Here is a 21,789-nt window from a genome sequence, read left to right on the forward strand (position 1 = left end):
TGCCTCCTAGTTATAAGCAGACATTTTTCATGGTGTTCTGTTTAATTTGCTGTGTGTCTGACATGGTGACACTTAAGGAACATCATGAGCTGGTAGAAGGCCTTGCATTTTTAATCTTATGCTGAAGGGCAACTCATAGAAGCAGCTCATCAAAACTCCCTTTAATTCAAAACATCTTGTCGTGATTAAGCATTTAAAGTTTAATACTTAATTTAGTTTGTGGCGTTTTCAGAAATTGTTTATAATTCTCATTGTGGCAGTTGCTGGAGAGCCATTTTCTCTTCGTTGTTCCCCTCCTTCCTGTTAAATGGAACCTAGTATGTGGAAATTCAAATTTTTATGATGTGGTGATTATTTGAATTATAGGAGAATTTTCTTGGCTTGCAAAATGATTCGCAGCAGTGTCTTTTAAATCAGGACTTTGGAACCTCCTTATTTCATCTCTTCTACAAAGGTCTGGGACGTGGTTCCATAGTGTAGCGTTAGCACGTCTGCTTTACACGCAGAAGGTCCTGGGTCCGCGCCCCAGTGGAGCCATGGTCCATGGTCTACGGCCATGCCACCCTGAACAAGCCCGATGTCTGATCTTGGAAGCTGAGCAGGGTCGGGCATGGTTAGTACTTGGATGGGAGACCACCTGGGAAGACCAGGTGCTGTAGGCATAATTGATAATAATAAACAAAAATAAAATAAAAAGATCTGGCCGGTGTCTTTTGGATCTATATCTTCAGGAGGCCCTGCCTTTTTCCCTCTGAATAGCCTCCTTCAGAGGCGATTGCAACTGTCCCTGCCCTCATTATGAATTCAACACGTCTAAAATCACATTCAGAATATTGCTTATAGCTCCACTGTTGCTCCCAGCTCTATTACTTATGTTAATAGTGCATCACCCCTCTAGTTACCCAGGCTTAACTCTTGAGTCATTCTTGATGTTTATCCTTCCCCACCTCCACCCCCACAGCTACCAAATGATAATGGTTCTGCCTGCAAAGCATCTCTACCCTATCTTCTGCCTTTCTGTTGGAGAAGTAATGTGGTACACTGCAGGATATGAAAAAGTTGATTTAGGGTAGCTCTGTGGAGCTCCGTTTTCTGGATTCTGGGGCCACATCCAAGCTCTTGGTAGGAAATCAATTAGCAATGTCTGCAGTGGCGAAGAAATGGAGAGAATCAGCACACATGCTAACTACAGATTTGTTGCAACTAATGCAGTAAATGAAGCCTTGGATTTTGGAATTAAGACCTGGGTTTCATCTTGGGCTCCAAAATTTACTAACCTTTTGACTGATCATGGGCTAGTCATTTATCTTCACTGGGCTTTGGTTCCCTTATGAGTTAAATAGGGATCATAAGTTAACGAAGTACATTGAATTGAATTAAACTGAATTAGTTTTTATGAAATATTCCCATGCATAAAGCATATCTAAATCTATTGTTGATCGTTCTAAGGAACAAATAATGGATAGTACCTTTCAAAGTATTATACAAAATTTAAATAGTTCTATTATGTTCAGTTTCTCCTGCCAGCACCCTAACTGAGGCTCTCATCACCTTCCTCCTGAACGGTTAGCTTCTTCACTATTCTCCACACAAACGCTTCCTCAAAAAAAGTCATTCTGTACGGTTAAGCTAGGCACCGATCATGTCATTTCTCAATTCCCAAGCCTTCCGGGACAGTCATTGTTTCTTTCCTGGCTGAGATTCTCCCCTGTTCTCTAGTCTCTTATCCCAGCATCCTCCTTCACGGGCACACAGAACAGCTGGTAGAGCCCGAGCAGAAGGATGTTGGCTCAGGGTCTAAGAGGAGAGGGCTGGAAAAAGTAGAGATGTAGGGCCAAGAGAAGCTCTACTTTTAACTACCAATCTGCCTGCCTTTCTTCTTTCTCGAGTTTTGCCTCATATCCACCCCCATTGCCACCCCACCTCCGCCATCTTATCTATTCCGTCTTTTCCTACCTATGTCTCCTGTTTTATCCTTGTTTTCATCTCTCTATTTAAACCATGATATGGAACTGAAGTATATTTTTATAATCTGCTATGTTTACTGAATTAATTTTATGTCCTCTGTTTTTAATTTTATAAGTGCAAGAGAACATTTCCTCATTTCTAGTTTCTTTCTCACTCTCTCAACACCTACCTTCAAAAAACACACAGACTTTGGTGCGTTTTTCGTTTTGCTGAGTTTATTTTTCATATAGTATCTTCATTTGATAATTCTCATAAAAAAAAAGTCGCCTGTTCTTGTTTAAAATAGTGAACTTGGCTAGCGCATTTTATGATTGTGATAACAATCGTAAAGATATTGATTTTTAACAGAGTTTTTAATTTCTGTACATGTTTCCACATCCTCTAAAGCAGTGGTTCTCAACAAAAGTCAGTTTTGCCCCCCGGAGTATATTTGGCAATTCATAGAGACATTTCTGCTTGTCACTTCTAGGGGTGGGAAGTAAAGCTTCTGTCATTTAGTGGGTAGAAGCCAGTGGTGCTGCTAAATATCCTACAATGCAGAAGACTGTCCCCCACAATGAAGAAGCATCTGGCCCAAAGTATCATTAGTGCCAAGGTCAAAAAAAAAAACCGATATAAATGAGCCTGTACAGTGCTCATATAAAAAACGTGGTGAATCATTTCTATAAAATGTTTATTTATTTGAACCTAAAGTCTCCTAAAGCTAAAGAAATTGGCTTATGCTCTCCCGTATAACATTTCTTTAGTTGTATATTATATTTCCCAAATTATCTAGATATTTCCATTGCTATTATTCAATGATTTCTTCTTTGTTATTTATATTAGCATCACTACATTTCAATTTTTGTGAAATTTTTTCATGAGGTTGTGTTCTCATTAAGGAAGAAAATAATTAGTAAATGTATTTACTACTATTTATTGTATACTAGACATGGTTTTAGAGAAAGCCAAGGGCATTTTTGATACTTTTCTAATTTATATTTAAAAAATACCTATCGAATGTTCTTTAGGAATTTGATTATAAAACTTGGTAGATATTTATTCTAATGTGTTCATTTTTCCCAAAGTATCAACACATCTAGGGTAAATTTCATGTGACATAGAACAGTGAGCATTTTTTTACCAAGTCTTCTCTTGTCCTTATTTATATATGTGCCGTTTTTTTCAAAATTATTACTTTAAATATTCATTTGATTCCTTCCTCACCTTGTCAATCCTTCTAAGCTTCCAAGATTTCAAGTTATGGGCCAATGACTGTACTAGAGGAGTGATAAATTATGAAGACAGACGATATCTTAGCAGAGTTCAATGTTGTGGTTAAAGTGTGCACAAGTTAATTTGACACATAGTTAATGATTTACATATTCATCACCATGCCGCCTGGTAATTAAGATGTGGTAAGCAGTTCAGAGAAATTACTGTAATTAGCATTCCTTCTTAATGGCCAAACTACATTTTCATAAGGTTTTTTTCCTGCTTGCTTAGTTAGTTCTCCAGTGTGTGTAGTCAGTGTCAGCGTTGACATACTTTCTTGTGTGGTGCCATGCACACTTCCATACACTTTAATTGTCTTCTCTCATACACACACACTTCTTTTTCTCATTCATACATACTTATGTGAAAGACCAGCATACTCAAGCTGCTCCCCTTCTTATATTATTTTCCTGGGCTTACTGTGGATACTAAGAATAAGGAGATGATTGGGAGATGACACTAGAATCTCTTCCTTTTATCATCATTTCAATGATATGGTTGAAATCATCTTTCTTGTTTGGGAAAGGGGAGGGCAGGAACTGGAACCCAAAGTATTCCTCCTTGTCAATCATTATATATTCGCGCCTCCCCGTAGGCAGAGCTTCATCTTCTGCCTATAACTTAAGGAGGTAAAACAAGAACTTAAAGCTATTACTAGACTACAGTGCACCCAAAAATGTGTCCCCAGTGGTCATACCAGCCAAGAATCGCCTTGTGCTTATTTTGCCCACTCATGCTTGGACAAGTTTTAAAATGATAATTCACAATTCTTTTTAAACCAACCAGACTGTACTAAATGTTCTCCTTCTCTGTTGTTGCAAACATGCTAAAATAGTGAGACTACAGCCAATATGGATTCTCATTATTTACGAACAAACTCTTCGTAGCGTAGGAAATATTTACTGCTTATGTTTCCTCTCACTCATTAGAAAGGGTATAATTTCCAGACATTTCTATTTACACATATACTCACAAGACTTAATTATTATCTCGAAGGCTTGGGGGTACTGAGAAATATGTTTCATTTCTTTTGCAAAGCTTTTCCTGGAAAACTGGGCAGGGACCACTAATTAGCTGACAATTGAAGAGGTATCTTACTGTGGCCTGCTTTTCTAGGATAAGACATTTTTAGGCATTTGTAGTTCCAGGAAATAATCATGTACCTGTAATTGGAACTTATTGAGGCTTTCATAGACCTTAAGTCGTGTTCATAGTTGACCTTGGGAAGCAGTAATGGAAGTGAATCATAGAAAACTAAACTAAAAAAAAAAGAGTTAACCTAACCAGCCACATCTGCCCCACCTTGGTGCCTTGTGCTGGTTTAGATGATATATTTTAGGTCTGGGGAACTTAATGTTTTCCTATATATATTTGAAGGCTTCTACAATATTAATAACCTTGCATATTGCTGAGGTAGATGGTCTCTCAATTCTGAGTGAAATTTAATGATTATAAACACAAAAATTAAGAAGAAAAATTAAAATACAATAAACCAATCCTCTAAGCACTTGAATGTCAAATATGATTTTATCAGTTACAATCTCCTGTCTCAGGTATGTACGTTTTTATAGTATACCTCGAATTGAACTTGTGATCATTCTCAGTTTTATTTTCAGGTGGGTAATTCGGAATTTTTATGTTTTACTTACCTGAGAGGGAAAAACTTAGCCCGCTGCCTGCTATCACCACCAGTAACATTCCCCAACTAACTAGTGATAAAATTTAGTTTTTGTGCTACTTTAGAAATGTGTCTAGTTCTCATTTTCCCCCTATGGTTTAATAGCCTTTGATAGGAAAAAAAGTTCTCCTAGAATATGCATCATTATTGTGACTCTACCTGCCATAGGCCAAGCAGCATTGCTAAATAATTCATTTCAAACATCCCTTCAATATTCATTGAGCCCCCAAAAAGTCATATTCACTTTTTCTCACCCACGCTCTAATCAGGCCGGTTTGGTCCCTGCCCTCTATGCTTCCTCATGGCTGGGTTAGGCACGCCTCGTTTCTCATGGCTCTGCGAGCTGTCTGTCCCCTGGCTGGTTTCCTTGCCTCCAGCTTTGCACTCCTCAAATTCATCCTTCACATTGCTTCTTAGTGTTCTCTCTAAATGCAAATCTGACAAAGTCACTGTCATTCTTTAAAATTCTTCAACAGATTAAGGAGCCTCCTTACTACCCTTCCCCTATCCTCTAAGGATAAAGTCTATGCTCCTTTAAATGGTCACGAAGACCCTTTGTCGTGCCATGCTAGTACTGGGCACGTGAGAGACGCAGAGGATTTCTTTGTAGAGCTTCAATAGGCTCTTTGATAAGAAGAACACCGCTGTTTTCTATATACTTTCAAAGAAAATCGATCATCTTCACTCGTTTTTTCCTACTTATTAAGTTCTAATAGCATATTTAACATTTTTTTCACTTTCTTTTATTGTTGCTATCTACAGTCTAACCAAATTTTCTCAGAAACTTGTATGTCCTAGAAGCAAAACTCATCAATTTTCTACCCTGTTTCAAAATAAATATTTAAAATATTTTTCCCTTTGGAGTATGCACACACACATACATTTAATATCTCTTCCTTGAAATTTTTTCTGAATAATAATTTCAAAGTAATGCACTGAATTTATATTCTCCTAAGAATGTTTGGGAGAATGGAATGTGGTTAACTAAGTTATAAAGAAGAAAGAGTAATTTTTGTTAGGAGAGGTTTAAGTTTATGTGAACTAGAAAAAAATCACTCATGAGAAGGTCAAACAACCACTGATAGTAATCTCCCATTTTGATAATGCTTTGGAATTAAGTGCCTTTGATGATATTTGTAGAATTTTTACAAATTTGGGTTGGTGGTAGTAAATGTATTAGTACTTTTTTTTTTTTCCATTAAAATGGTTTATTCTACTTTCACTGAAAACTATTATGGTAAAAGTGAGTTTATCCTCAAGTTTATACAGTGCAGGCAATTCCTGATTTTTTCTCTCTAATACGTTGATACTGAATTATAATGATCACTGTAAAATGGTTACAGTTTATCAAAAAATAGATGCTTTACTTGTGTTCTTCTCTAAAATCTTCACATAAAATAGTTCATAGAGATAGCTAAGCACATGGTATAAATATCAAGATGTGACTAACCCTCTCTATCATTTAAAGAAGTTAACTAACTCAAGGCAACTGGGAATAAGGGGAGTATGTGCATTGATTACATAAAGGACCCACTGTACTTTAAAATAGATACAGCTTAGGGAAATATGCCTATATGGTAATTTAAATGCTGTCTCAAAAAACCATGAAACATCTAACCATAATTGGTCTTCTATTGTTATTATTTCTAAAGTTACATTAAGGATAATTTGGAATGATCAAAACATATTTGAAAACCCATCCAGAGAATTTTCATCTGAAGTGTTTTTCTTTCCTATAAGAAAAAATAGGCATTCGAGATTACTTGAATATGATTGGCTTTTTAGTCATGCTCTGGACTGGAGTCGCTCATTCTGTTAATCATCAATGCAGTGTCTGGATATTTGAAAATGAGAGTCGTTGTCTGGGAGAGTTGGGAGATGGAATGTTGTTGAGATCTGAGCTCTTGGCCATCTCTTCTTCGTCCTCTCTGCCCCTCGTGGCTGCATTTCAGTGGCAGGCTTAGGAGGCCAGAAGGATCACTCAGCAAGAATCGAAGCCTGTGATGCACAGGGCTTTGCGCAGCCTGATTTTCAAGCTCCTGCTCCAATCCTGAATATTCCCATGCGGTCATTTTGAGCTTCCCACCACTTTCTTGGGCATTTTTGTGCCTTTATACATTTTCTCGTGCTGCTTCCTCTTTTTCTTGAGGAAACTCTTACTCCTACTTATAGGTCCAGCTCTGACATGAGAGCAGAGGTGGGTGCTCCGTGCCCACGAGCTTTCTTCTCCCCTTGCTCCCAGGCTAGTGTGGCCCTTTTCCCTTCCTGCTATGAAAGCCCTTTCCAGTGTAGGGTGACAGTTATATTCCAGTGTGGGGCTTTAGTATCAGACTGCACCAGGTTCAGGTTCTAGCTCACATTATGTGGCTGTATGGCCCAGGGAAAGTCCCTTGCCTTAATTTCTCCACCTACATGATAGGGTCGCACTTGCATCCAGCTCATAGTGTTGAGCATGACAGCACATGGAAAGGAATTAGCATAGTGCCTGGCACGGAAGATGTGCTCAACAAATGGTAACTATTACTGACTTTGTCAAAGCTGTTAATGTGTCTGCGTTTCTTCTTTCGGGATAGAGATGGAGTTTTATTCTTCTTTGAATATCTATAGTGTTTGGCACATGGTAAATGCTCAAGAAATATTTGCCAAGTGAGTGAATTAATGAATAAGTTTGGAGTGCAGGTGGTAGGTGAATAACAGGAATATTTGGATTCCTTATGGAAAAGCTACCTGCCCCTTTCACTGCCTTTCCCTTTTCCTGCCAGTGTCCCTGTGTGTCCCTCCCCCTCCCTCAGTAGTTCAGACCCTTTGAAAGAAAATATCAAGATAGGATAGATGTCCTTGTCTTGAGTCTCATTTATTCATCCAGCAGTTATTAAACAAGTACACTGCACTCCTCCTATGTGTCCAGGCACAACTTTCCATCTGAAAACAAAGATCCACTTTAACGCTACTGAAAATGACTTGTGTGTTGTTATGTCACAGCTGAGTCTGTGCACATTCATCTTTTAACATATTTTAATTACATTTCTTTCTTCCTCTGAGATATCAGGGGCTCTCCATTTTTTTCCAGCCAAAAAAAGTTTCCATGAGTCATCCAAGACTATTTACCTTATGCTAAAGTCTCCATATGAACAAAGTCCTGAGGCGTTTCGCAGGAAGGGCTACCAGACAATGTCACATGCATGGAACAGGGAAATGAGATGTGATTAAATGAGAAACGGCCCGTGTTCACAAAGTAGTTAACTATCCCTTTACCGTAGGACAGCACCTTCATATGGCAAAGGTGGGCCAAAGTTCTTCAAGGGTGATGAATGCTTTGAGGACACAAACTGTATCCTGGACCCTTTGTGGGGTCGTCCAGAATACTTAATAAAATTTGTTTGTCCGATTACTTTTTTTTTGCAAGAAAATACATGACTATATTCTCTATGCTGTACTTTACATCCCCCTGACGTTTTTTCGATTACAGTTGGCATACAATATTATGTTAGTTTCAGGTGTACAACATAGTGATTAGGTATTTATATAACTTATGAAGTGATCACCCTGATAAATGTAGTACCCATCTGACACCATGTATAGTTATTACAAGATTATTGACTATATTCCTTATGCTGTACTTTACATCCCCATGACTATTTTGTGACTACCAATTTGTACTTCTTAATCCTTTGCCTTTCCTTCATGCCCACACCTCCTCCCAGCAATCAAAATGTTCTCTGTATCAATGAGTTTCTTTTTGTTTTGTTTGTTTGTTTGTTTTGTTCTTTAGATTCGACATATAAGTGAAATCATATAGCATTTGTCTTTCTCTGTCTGACTTACTCCACTCAACACAATACCTTCCAGGTCCATCCATATTGTTGTAGATGACAAGGTTTCATTCTTTTTTTTACGGCTGAGTAATATTCTATTGTATATATGTACCACCTCTTCTTTATCCATTCATCAATTGATGGACACCCAGGTTGCCTCCATATCTTGGTTATTGTAAATAATGCTGCAATGAACATATAGATGTACATGTCCCTTCAAAGTAGTGTTTTAGGTTTCTTCAGGCAAATATTCAGAAATAGGATTACTGGGTCCTTCTTTGTCTCTTGTTATAGCCTTTGTTTTAAATCTATTTTGTCTGATATAAGTACTGCTACCCCAGCTTTTTTATTTTGTTTGCATTTTCATGAAATACGTTTTGCCATCTCTTCACCTTCAGTTTTTGTGTCTTTCAATCTAAAGTGAGTCTCTTGTAGGCAGCATATGTTTTCTTATCCATTCAACCACTTTTTCTTTTGATTAGCACATCTAATCCTTTTACATTTAAATTAACTATTGATAGATATGCAGTTATTGCCATTTTATTGTTCATATTTTTTATCTTTTTTTCTTCATCTTAAAAAATTCCCTCTAACATTTTGTTGTTGTTGTTATATTAGTTTGGTGTTGATGAAATTATTTAGCTTTTTCTTGTCTGAAAAGGTCTTTATCTGTTCTTCAATTCTAAATAACAGCTTTGCTGGGTAAAGTAATTTTGGTTGTAGGTCCTTACTTTTCATCACTTTGAATATTTCCTGCTAATTTCTTCTGGCTCGGAAAGTTTCTGTGGAGAAATCAGCTGACAGTCTTATGGGAGCTCCCTTGTAGGTAACTAATTGCTTTTCTCTTGTTGCTTTTAAGATTCTCTCTTTTAATCTTTTACATTTTAATTATGAAGTGTCTTGGTGTAGGCCTGTTTGGGTTCACCTTATTTGGGACTTTCTGTGCTTCCTGGACTTGTATGCCTATTTCCTTCATCGGGTTAAAGAAATTTTCCATTATTATTTCTTCAAATAGGTTTTCAATTCCTTGGTCTCTCTCTTCTCCTTCTGGTACCCCTATGATGCGAATGTTGGAATACTTGATGTTGTTTCAGAGGCCCCTTAAACTACTCTCATGTTTTTGGATTTTTTTGTCTTATTGCTGTTCTGATTGGGTGTTTGCTGCTACTTTCTCTTCTAAATCGCTGATTCAGTCCTCTACTTTATCTAATCTATTGTTGATTCTCTCTAATGTATTCTTTACTTCGGTTGTTGTATTCTTCATTTCTGACTTGTTCTATTTGCATTTTTATATTTTCTATCCATTTGTTAAATTCTAACTGGGTTCATTTACTCTTCTCCCAAGTTCATTGAGCATCCTTATAACCAGTATTTTGAACTCTGCATTCGGTCGATTGCTTGTCTCCATTTTGTTTAGTTATTTTTCTGGAGCTTTGTTCTGTTATTTCAACTGGAACATGTTTCTTTGTGTCCACATTTTGGATGCCTCCTGTATTTATGTTTCTGTATTAGGTAGGGCTGCAACATCTCCCGCTCTTAGTAGAATAGTCTTATATAGTAGGTGTCTTGTGGGGCCTGGTGGCACAGTCTCCCTGGTCACCTAAGCCGGGTGCTCCAGGTCTGTCCCATGTATGGGTTGGGTGTGCCTTTCTGTTGTAATCGAGGCTTCCTTGCTGTTTGCATGTCACAGGGAGGGATTGATCCTCAGGCTGTTTGGTTATGAGGACTGACCAGGTGGCTACAATGGAGGAGCTGTGGTGCAGGGCTGACCCTATGGGACAGGATTCGCTTTAGCAGGGCTCTAGTGCCTTCTCTGTCTGACCTTTGGGTGGATAGACCTCATATGTGACCCCAGTGGTGTTCTAGCTTGATCTGAAGCTGGCCACTGGGTATGCTGACCCTAGGACCTCCTGGGAGGGGCCCCACCACAGGCCAAGTTCAGCCACAGCTCGTGCCCTGCCTGGGACCACCTGGCTTGTCCCACCAAGTAATTCTCAGTGGTCGCCACACACACTGGGCTTGGAAGTGCCTCTGGAGGCCAAGCCTCAAACCATGGCCCACAGCACTAGTGCTGAGTTTGGGGCTGCTCAGCAAGTGGTATGGAGCACGCCGAGGCCAGATGCTGCTTGTCTGTATTTTGTGAATTTTCAAAAGGTTTTAGGAAAGCCCGCAGTATGAGCCAAGACAGACTGTATAGAAAAGCCACTGGGAGAGGCTTGGGTGGGCCTGCAAGGTGAGTTGGGTGGGGTCTCAGGGAATCACCTGGGCAGGGTGAACAGTATTAGCCAGATTAATGGAGACTCAGATATGGTGCTCGCCTGTGTCTGCACACCAGTCGTGGGGAGGAACTATGGCTTTTGCTAGCACTTCTGTCTGGGAGAAAGCTGGCCCACAGCCCTCGCTCTGAAGCCAAACAATTCACTTCCTCCCTGTATGTCACTGGCGCCTTTCAAGTTGCTGCCCCCAGTACTGGAGCTCAGAGCGAGTGAGTCTGTTAGTGAGCAAGTCCATGTGTGGGCCCTCTAATAGAATCACCAGAGACTCCTACAGCCCTGTCTCACTCAGCCACAATCTCCGCTAGTTCTCACAGCCAGAAGTTATTGGGACTTCTCTTCTCGGCACTGGAACCCTGGGCTGGGGAGCCTGGTGTGGGGCCAGGACCTCTCACTTCTCTGAGGGGACCTCTGCAGTTGAGATATTCCTCCCAATTTTTAACTGCCACACGCAGGTGTGAGACCAGCCTGTTCTGTGTCTCCGCCCCTCCTATCAGTTTCCACATGGCTTCTTCTGTGTGTCCTTAGTTGTAGGATCTCTGTCCAGCTAGACTTCAGACAATTCTCAATGATGACTGTTTTGTAGTTTAGTTGTAATTTTGATGTGGTCATGAGAGGAGGCGAGCACATCATTTACTTACTCAGTGTCTTGACCGGAAACCTCTTCACTTTCTGTTAGATACTGATATCTAACTTTTTTCTAAGTCTGAGACACAAGAACACTTTACACAAATATATTAGTAAATGTAATTGAAGAACATAATAATGTTTCTCCAATTATGTGTATTAAGGATGAGTCCACTGAATTTAATTAGTTTTAGACTTTTGCTCATCCCTGGCTCATTTCAGATTTGTACAGAGAGAGAAGGGTAGTTTACCTCGATTTTGACTCATACTCTGGGGTTTAAAAATTTAATGATGAAGGTAATAATCATCAAAATCTGTTGGAAATAATGAAATAATGCAACATTTTTATTTTTAAATTGTATTTTAATGAAAGATCTTCAAGAATAAAAATGTAAAAAGCAAAAAAGTCTACCACTGAATAATCATTGTAGGTACTGTGATTGAGTAGCATGTGTCACATCCCCCTCAGTAAGATGAGGGCACATTGGAGCTTAAAGGTCCTTTATGATATGTCCCAGCTGGTATCAGCCAAGCTAAATTTCCTTGATTCATCCAGTGGTATTTACCTTTTGCTCTAATCCACACTGTATTATGTCATAGAACATCTACAATGAAGTAAAGTGATTTAATCCCAGGAGTCAGAAGAATAACAATGCATAGGAGAAACAGTTAGAAAATCCCCGTTCATTCTGCCTTCTCTCCCAATCAAGAGAATTTGAAAAGGGAAAAAGGGCAAATGAGAATAAACAAAGAGTGAGCTCACTGAAAACCTGTTTCCTGATGAAGTTGTTTCCTAGCTGGTGCAGAGATGCTGTGGGCTACAGACTGACAAACCACAGTGATTTATTTTGCTCTCAGCTCTCCTCAAAACTCACCACCATTTAACTTTTTAGCAGCTTTATTGTGACATGATTCACATACTGTTCACCCACTTAAAATGTATAACTCAATGGTTTTTACTATTTTCTCAGAATTGTACAACCATCACCACGATCAAGTTTAGAAAATTTTTATCACCCCAGAAATAAACCTCATACCCATTAGCAGTCTCACAGCTTGTTTTTATTCAAACAGAAAGAAAAAAATTTTATAAGTATTTTAAACCTAGATTTATAAGGCAGTCTTTTTGTTTTACAAAATTAATGTGATAATTGGAGATAAGGCAACTTATGATTGTTATAGCTCTTATAAGGAAATGGTAACTTGAAAGGTTGAAGTTTTAAAATATATATAGATAATTCACTTTGGCTTTTTGTAAATATTTTTGTAATTTAAAACAGGGGTCCCCAACCCCTGGGCCATGGACAGATAGCATTCTGTGGCGGTTAGGATGGGGCTGCACAGCAGGAGGTGAGAGGCGGGTGGGCGAGCGAGCTAAGCTTCGTTTGTATTTTCAGCCCCTCCCCAGTGCTAGCATCACACCTCAGCTCCACCTTAGATTCTCAGGAGCACAAACCCTATTGTGAACTGCGCATGCAAGGCATCTAGTTAGCAAGCTCCTCATGAGAATCTAATGCCTGATGATCTGACGTGGAGCTGAGGCGGTGATGCTAGCACTGGGGAGTAGCTGCAAATACAGATTAACATTAGCAGAGAGGTTTGACTGCACAGAGGCCATAATAAATCAATTGCTTGCAGACTCATATCGAAACTCTATCAGTGAGTAGCAAGTGACAATTAAGTTGCATCTGGTGGCATAGTGGCAAGTGAGTTGATAATCTTCAGTTGTGCAGCTGCATCTGGTGGCATCCGATTCTAGATTATGATCAGTTGCATAATTATTTCATTATATATTATAATGTAATAATAATAGAAATAAAGCAAACAATAAATGTAATGCTTTTGAATCACCCCGAAACCATACCCTCCATTGCTCAGTGAAAAAATTGTCTTCCACGAAACCAGTCCCTGGTGCCAAAAAGGTTGGGGACCACTGGTTTAAACCATTTTTTAAAATTCGACATTTTGCACTGCTCCATGAAGGCAGAATTCCACTGTACAGTCTACCTAAGTCATGTGCATTATTGGTCATTTCTAGAACCTATAATGTCATCCACATAATGAGAACATTCCTTGAAAACATTTTGTGACCTTTTGTTTAAATATCGTATTAGATGGGTTCCTTATAATAATTAATTCCAAGAACCTTCAAAAGAAAAGTTTGGCCAATCAGAATCCAAAACAGTTAATTCTGTATAGCAAAACACTATAAAATTTAAAGGAGACAAAGATAAAAATACTATGTTTGTAAAACATATATCCGGTAAAAAGCTAGATTTCAAAATATACGAAGAATATTTACCAATCAATAAAGAAAAGAACAAACAGAGGAATGGTTGGCTATGGACAGGCAATTCACAAGAGAGAAAGTCCTAATGACTTATAAACATATGGGAAAAGGGTTTTCTATTCACCAGGTAGTAAGAAAATATAAATTAACACAACAGTGAAACCACACGTTTACTTAACAGGTAAAGAAAGCATTGTGAAAGCATGAAAATACTCACGTTCATACAAAGTTGATAAGAATGAGGATACTGCCAATTGGCACCAAAGTGTAAAAAACTTAAAGGCCTACCCATCTTTAACCACTGATCCAGCAACTGTGTCTCTAGAAATTTTTTGCACAGATGTAAAAAAGTATATGTATAAAGTTCATTGCAGATTATTTATAATCACAAAAAATCTAGAGAAATAAAATGTAAGAGCTATCAACAGAGGCCTGGCTAAATAAATTATGATATATCCATTTAATGGAATACTACAATATCACTAATAAGAACTAGGTCAACCTGAATGGGCCAATATGGTAAGTTGTTCAGTATGTATTGTTAAGTGGGGAAAAAAATCCAAGTATCAATATTATGATATATTTCATTTTAATACAAAAGAATACATACATATATGTACACATATGCATATTCGTGCATGCTTGTATATGCACTGACTTTTTATGACAGACTTCCAAGAAATTGTTATCAGTGGTTACCTCTGGGATGCAGAACTAAGAGTTAAAGAAAGTGGGGGAGACACATATTTTACTTTACACCCTTTACTACTTGGATTCATTCTAAAAATTTTTAATTTTGTAAAATTTAACGACATTTTCCCATTTAAAAAGAAACATTCATATACTACAGCAAATTGGGAATACGGAAAAATTATATGCAATCTTTTGACCTGGGGGAAAAATAAACATTTTGAAGCTTATTCAGAAATATCCTTTAAAAACATTTCTATACATACGTGTGCACACTTTACTCTGTTTTTTTTTTATCTACTGTTTTTACTCATATACATTCCATATCATTAAATGTTCTTTTACAGTACTTTTTAATAAATGTACTATTGTTAATTGCATTGCATGGCTATAATAGGCTGTTAGTGCATTTTCTCTTCATTTCTTTCACAAGTTGAAAGAAAAAGGTTTGGAAGAAAGTAGTAATGAAGGTGGTGAGAGATTTGTAAAAATAAAAATGTTGTAGATGAGGATTGAGTGGTGAATCAGAGAATCAAAAGCCAAATTTCTTCTTAAATAACTTGTATCACTCAATCTTTAAAAATAAAAAAAGCTGAGAGAATGAATCAGAATCATAAAATGTCTTCCACTATATTCTTAACAAAGTTAACAAAAAGTAATTTAAGTAATTAAAATGAAAAATGAAATAAATTAATACATCATCAGCCACATCCAAACAAAAAAAGAGAAGCGAGCCTAGTTCATAAAATTTAAAAAGTTGTTTCCAAAGAAAGACACAGAAAATTCTAGTGTGGCACAGGATGGCATCACTTCTAACTCCCAATTTGAAATAATTTGTTATTTTCTTTTAACTTTTTTGCAGTTTGAATTATTATAATGGATATATGTCAACTTTAGGAAAATAATAAATCCATTATAAAATATTTTTGATAGATTATTTTAGAAGAAAAAGTGGAACATTTTGCATTAAATGTTTATATTTTGTGAGTATAAACATTTATATTTTGTGAGTATAAACAGTTTTCTCCCCAAGTTGGAGCCCAATAGACCTCACTAGAATTCTGTGGTTACTAAGAGTCCATTGTGTTCAATATCTTCTCTCTTAGTTTAAATGATGTTTTAGGTTTGTTTAATTTTTTTTATCAGGTACATGATGTGCCAAGAGGGATGAAGAGAACAAGATTACTTGTCTGTTTTTTTTTTTTAAATAAGAACAGATTTATAAAAATTATTTAAATACATTTCTGCTAATATTTTTGGAAAGGAAAAAAATTCATCTTGTGAAATTGAATGTCCTTAAACATGCCTTGGCATTTTTCTCTTTGTTTTGGAAATAAAGGGCCAAATTAACCATAAAAATACAAGTTTACCATAGCTTAACATTGCAATTTACTGGGTAAATATTTGAAGATGATAAGTCTAGCCACAAAAAGCAAGTTATTTACTGAAATCATTTAGTGAATTACTTTGCCAGAGATAACTACCTTGTGGATTGCAGTGATGACTCATTTGTTCGATGGCTGAAGGCCAAATGCAAATGGAATATCATTTCAGGCAGTTTCCTCACAAGTCAACTATAAGGTCTCCCTTCTAACCAGACCCTTTTACTGAAAGACCACAATCCCTCCAAAATCCTGTATTCTGTCACATTAGATGGCTGCCTTCAAAAGACTACAATATTTATTAGCCTTGAAATGCTATAACCCAGGGACTTACATAAGTACTACACAGGGAATTCATTTCAAGCCACATTTGACCCCTTGTTTTAAAGGTGATCTTCAAATAGGTTTAAGGGAAATAAATCAAGTTTTCAACCCATAGTCTGCTTTCTCCTAATAAAAAGGAAAAGAAAAGAGGCTTTAAATGTTTCTAACCTTTTTCTTCTTTTCTTCACTTTGGAATAGAAGATTAATTACATCTACCCAGAGATGTAGTTTAATGTCTGTCATTGGAATAGAAGGGAAAATAGATAAATGGCTCATGAAGAGGTTACTTTAAAATTAAACTACACAACCAAGGATTTTATTAGGCAGTTGATGTGAAAGATACTTCTCATTAAAAGGAAAGTCAAGTAACAAGGAAACTCGAGAAATTGGATAATAAATATTACACTTTTGGCAAAAGTGAGAAAAGGAAATCTTGAGTTTTCAGAATAAGATGTGGAGAATGACCCACAAATATTATCTCACTCTTAAAATGTCTCCTTCATATTGCATGAATGTGAAAGAATTTAGGAAGAAGAGTTTATTTAGACATTTTTTTGATCCAGGAAATTTTTGTCATTCATAATTTTACATACGCTATATGTATATGGACATGCTTTCCTCTAAAGGCTTCTATTTGTATTGATATAATTCTTCTCTCAATAGATAACCTAGGCATACGACATAAGTGGTTAAATCATGCTCATGAGATCAGTACCTAGGTCTTCCTCGGGTTTTCATAGAGTAAGAAACTGGAAATTTTATTTTTTAAATGATAGTAATGGCCTCTCCCCAAATTCCCACATCCTTACCATTCTTCCTCACCAGTCTCTCCCTCCTGAAAATGGACTTACTTGAAGCAAAGTGAAAAGAGAGAGATGAAAAACTAATACAGCATTATTGGCCTTAAACAAATAGCCAGATATTTCCTCAGCAAAATGTGTTCATTTGGGAACAACAAGGGATTGCAATTTGGGATATGTGGTCAAACGGTGAACCATGAACAAGTCCGGAGAAACAAAGGTGAGGAACTGTCTTCTATGGACTTGGGAGGGGCTATTGTAAACGAAGAATTCATTGGAGGAAACTGAAAAGTTCCAGCTATAGTTACTTTTCATTGGCTGACTTATGGCAGTCTCCCATTGGCTGAGCTGTTCTTCCTCCCCCTGAGGTAGTTAAGTAGTATCGCTTCCTGTCAAAAGTGCAAGGTGTGTCTCCTCCTGTTGGGGTAACTAGAGTGCTCTGATTGACACCTGCGTGAGTGTTCTCACTTCTAGCTTCCGACTCCATTTTAAATGAGGTCGCTGTTTATTAATTTTCACAGCATCCTTTATGGTCTGTGAGCAACCCAGATCATGCAGCCAGAAATCTATTGACCAGGAGGAGTTCCAAAAATGATATCAAATATCTTATTTGATTGCACACTGTTTTAACTGTTCTACCTTGAACTCAGAGACCCATCTGAGTCGCAGGTCCAGCAACAGCTTAGATAATCACCAGGAATGTTCATCTCAAACTGGTTCAGTCATTTTCAAGTGTTCATCTTGCCTTCTTGCCCAAACGGATCACCTGTGGCGCTTGGACAATCAGTAATTTCCCCCAAGCCTTTAACATGTGGCATCATTAGCTGTGTTTGACATGTGTAGAAAGCAGGATTGAATCACTGAGATGTCATCTCACTTTGTCAAAGTACATGCAACTCAAAAACATTTTTTCTTTCTCATTTTATTATAAGCGGATGTTGAGGAAAGTCGCCGTCCAGCTGAAAACTCAGCAGCCGTCTCGGCACCGACTGCAGGAGGACTGAAGGTCTAGCGACAGTCCAGAGAGCAGTCCAGACCGTATTAATGAACCTGGAAAGTGTACAGAAATCTCTCACGCGCGCTTATATCAAACATGTGAAACTTTGTCTCTGGGTTTTAACTTTTTTTGACCCTATTTAATATTTACATGAAATACCCTAATTTGCTTTTTTCTCTGGAGCCGTGAAACAATCTTGAAAACTATTGACAGACTATAAAAGCCGTCCTAACGTGGGCATTGTCTGGAGTTCACGTACCGAGTTATTATCAAAAGGAAAGAATTTATTTCATCTCTGTTTCCCGGGTTCTCTCATGCTGCTGTCTTCAGAGTTCCCTGGAAACCCACAGGCACAATGGATTCACGGAAAACCCGTTTATTTGCAGCACTTAATTTAACTTCTTAGTGACTCTCCCTAGTGGCACTCTTCAGAGTGCTTTTAGCAAAGAAGCATTGCTTTGTGGCATCAGTGGGGGACTTCTGCTAAGATCTTTTTGTTTCTTCAGGGTAGCTACTTCCGTAATACCCCAAGAAGTTATTAACTCTACAGCTTGCTGATGGTTAGAACAATATCTAAACCATCATGGGAAATCATGATTGGCTGCCATACTTTTAAATATCTCCTTGGAAGGAAATAAAAGCTTTCTTAAGAGCTCATCCTGCCTTCATTATCATCCAGCTTTCCTTTATGTTTAAGGGAACTTCTGCTGAAATTTTAATTCCCTCCCATATGTGGGACTATTATTTTGTGTACAGAACACCTTTATACCATCTCTATAATAATTATTTATGATAGAAAAGCAATCGCAAAATATTTCCGGTTTTATTTCTTCAGAGTATAAAATCATTACTTTTGCGTTCTAAGGCTCTGATTATTTTAATTTTGAGATTATGGGGTGAGAAATCAGCAGTCTGCATTATATAAAAGTGTAAATTTGGAGGTGCTAAATAGGGAATTCTTAATTAAATTTCTGAATATTTTGTGCTCTGCCAAACACACACCTTGGTATTACCTGTTTATTCTCTAAAACAGCTGAAGTATTTTTTTTTAATTTTTTAAAATTTATTTATTTTAACTAGTTTCAAGTATACAGTAAATTGGTTAGAAATCTATATAGTTCATAAAATGATCCCCCCAATTGCTCTCTCCCTCCCATGGCCCTCCACCTAACCACCATATTAATGCTAACTACATTCCCTATGCTGTGCTCCACCCCGGCGACCAACTATCAACTACTAATTTGTACTTCTTTAACCCTTCGCCCCATGCTCCCAGACCTCCAACCCCCTTCCCCTCTGTCTTTCACCAAATTGTCCTCTATATTTTTTAGTCTGTTTTTGAATAGTTTGTTCTTTTTATTTCTTAGGTTTTGCATATAAGTGAAATCATATACTGTTTATCTTTCTCTGTCTAACTTAAATACCTTCTAGGTCCATCAAAGCAATATTTTTTCCATCCCCTTCCTTTTAGTCTGTCTGTGTCTTTTAATCTGAAATGAGTCTTTTGTATTTGTTCTTCTTAAAGAAGTCCCTTCAACATTTCCTATAATTCTGGCTTGGTGGTGATAAATTAGCTTGTTTTTGTCTGGGAAGCTCTTTATCTGTCCTTCAACTCTAAATGGTAGCTTTGCTGAATAAAGTATCCTTGGTTGTAGATCCTGAGTCTTCATCTTGTCGAATATTTTTTGCCAAGCTCTTCTGTCCTGCATAGTTTCTTTTGAGAAATCAACTGCTAGTCTTATGGGTGTTCCCTTATAAGTAATTATCTGTTTTTCTCTTGCTGCTTTTAATATTCTTTCTTTGTTTTTAACCTTGGCATTTTAATGATGTGTCGTGGTGTGGGCCTCTTTGGATCCCTGGTTTTGGGAATTCTCTGAGCTTCCTGGGGTTTTATGTCCATTTCCTTCACCAGATTAGGGAAGTTTTCCATCATTATTTCTTCAAACAGCTGTTCAACATCTTGATTTTCTTCAGTTACGCCGATCAGATGGATATCCAGATCTTGATTTTCTTCAGTTACGCCGATCAGATGGATATCTGGAGCCTTAATAGTGTCCCATTTGATCCTCAAATTATTTTTATTGTCTTTGCATCTTTTTTCTTGTCATTCTGATTGAGTATCCTGATTGGCTTTCCTGTCCTCTAGATAGGGCATTTGATCCTCTTCTTTATTCACTTTGTTTATTCCTTTGTTTATTCCATTTAATATACTTCTCATCTCAGATAATGTGTTCTTCATTTCAGACTGGTTGCTTCTTTGTCTTCCCACTTTGGCTGCCTTTCTGTATCTATTTCTATGTACTAAGCAAAACTCCTAAGTCTCCCAGTCTTATTAGCGTGGCTTCGTATAGTAAGTGACACAGTCCTGAGAAGGGTTCAGCTGCAGGCCAAGTGTAGCTCCAGCCTGTGCCCCTCCAAGGCCACCTGTTAAGATTCAGCAAGCAATCCACAGATGCTGTGCTTATAGTTGCCTCAAGAAGCCACTCCAGAAACTGCCACCAGAGTGAGTCTAGGCATTGCTCAGCAGTGGCACAGGACTCGCCAAAGACACAACTGGATGTGGCTTAGGTGGGGCCACGAATGGGGGAGGCAGAGTTTCAGGGAATCCTCTGGGCAGAACAACTTCTGTTATCCAGTTTGATGATGTCTCTGCTATGGCGGCGCTGTGTCCACACACTGAGAGTGGGGAGGACTCAAAAGGGAACAATGGATACCGCCAGCACTTCTGTACCCAGCGAGTCTCACCTAAGCCCTCACTCTGACAATGTCTCCCTAAGAGTCCCTGGTGCGCCCTGCATGCAGCCTAACTGGCACTGGCGCTCAGAGTGAGCAGGTCCATCACCGTGAAAATCCGCTCGCAGACACGGCCCCTTTAAGAGGCGTCTGCCACTGCCGCAGCCTCTGTCTCAGCCACTGGAGACCAGGTCGCCCCACATCCTCGCCCTCTCCTACCTTCTGCCATTGCAGGGTGATTTCTTAGATTTCTTCCTAGTTGAATGGCTTGTTCATCTAGATCCCAGGCGATTTTTCCTTACTGCTGCTCCTTGTTTCCGCCACAAGTTTGATTTGGTCGCCAGAGGGATGAACAGAACCTCTATCATCTATGCCATTTTTTTTTCTCCTCTAAAACAGCTGAGTTTTATCAAACCCTGTGATTGTCCCTAATCCTTGAAGGCAAAACCTCTAAATTAAATCCTATCCCAATGAGACTTTGCTCAGAAGTAGATTTACGTCATTATTCTTGAGTATCACTTGATCCCTTTATAACCATGTAACTTCATTCAGCTTGTCATTTATCATGACATTCTGATTGCTTTCTTCTGCACTAGAGTCTGAATGTTTATCCTGGTCTAATAGGATTTCTTCCCTTGGGTTCCCTGTCGAATGCTTATTTTTTCCTCCTTGAGATGACAGGGCAGGCTCAAAGATGATTTCGTTTGGAGAATTATTTTCCCAAGTTTTGTCTTTACCTCAAGACCAGAAAGCAGGGACCACAAAGTCTCATCGCCCCAGTGTGGACTCAGGTTTGGATGTGCTTCCACAGGACGAGGCTCAGCTGATTTCACTTCTAATGCAGGCACTCCTGCCCGGCGGACAGTTTGTTCCCAGTCGGGCTTGATGTCCATTTCCCAGGACATCTGTTGAGGGTATGTGACTTTCTGAAAATTTCCCTCATAGCCAAGCCCCTTCC

At 38.2% G+C, this 21,789-nt stretch overlaps 1 protein-coding gene and 1 pseudogene across 3 annotated transcripts in view; both read left to right on the forward strand.

The window, feature by feature from the left end:
* The window catches only part of DCLK1 (doublecortin like kinase 1), a 323,350-nt gene that overhangs the window by 189,476 nt on the left and 112,085 nt on the right, over positions 1 to 21,789 (forward strand). The window lies entirely within an intron of this gene.
* Positions 547 to 662, forward strand: LOC112482914 (annotated as a pseudogene).

This window comes from Pteropus alecto, unplaced genomic scaffold (genome assembly GCF_000325575.1).
Source record: "Pteropus alecto unplaced genomic scaffold, ASM32557v1 scaffold16, whole genome shotgun sequence".
Taxonomy (NCBI): Eukaryota; Metazoa; Chordata; class Mammalia; order Chiroptera; family Pteropodidae; genus Pteropus; species Pteropus alecto.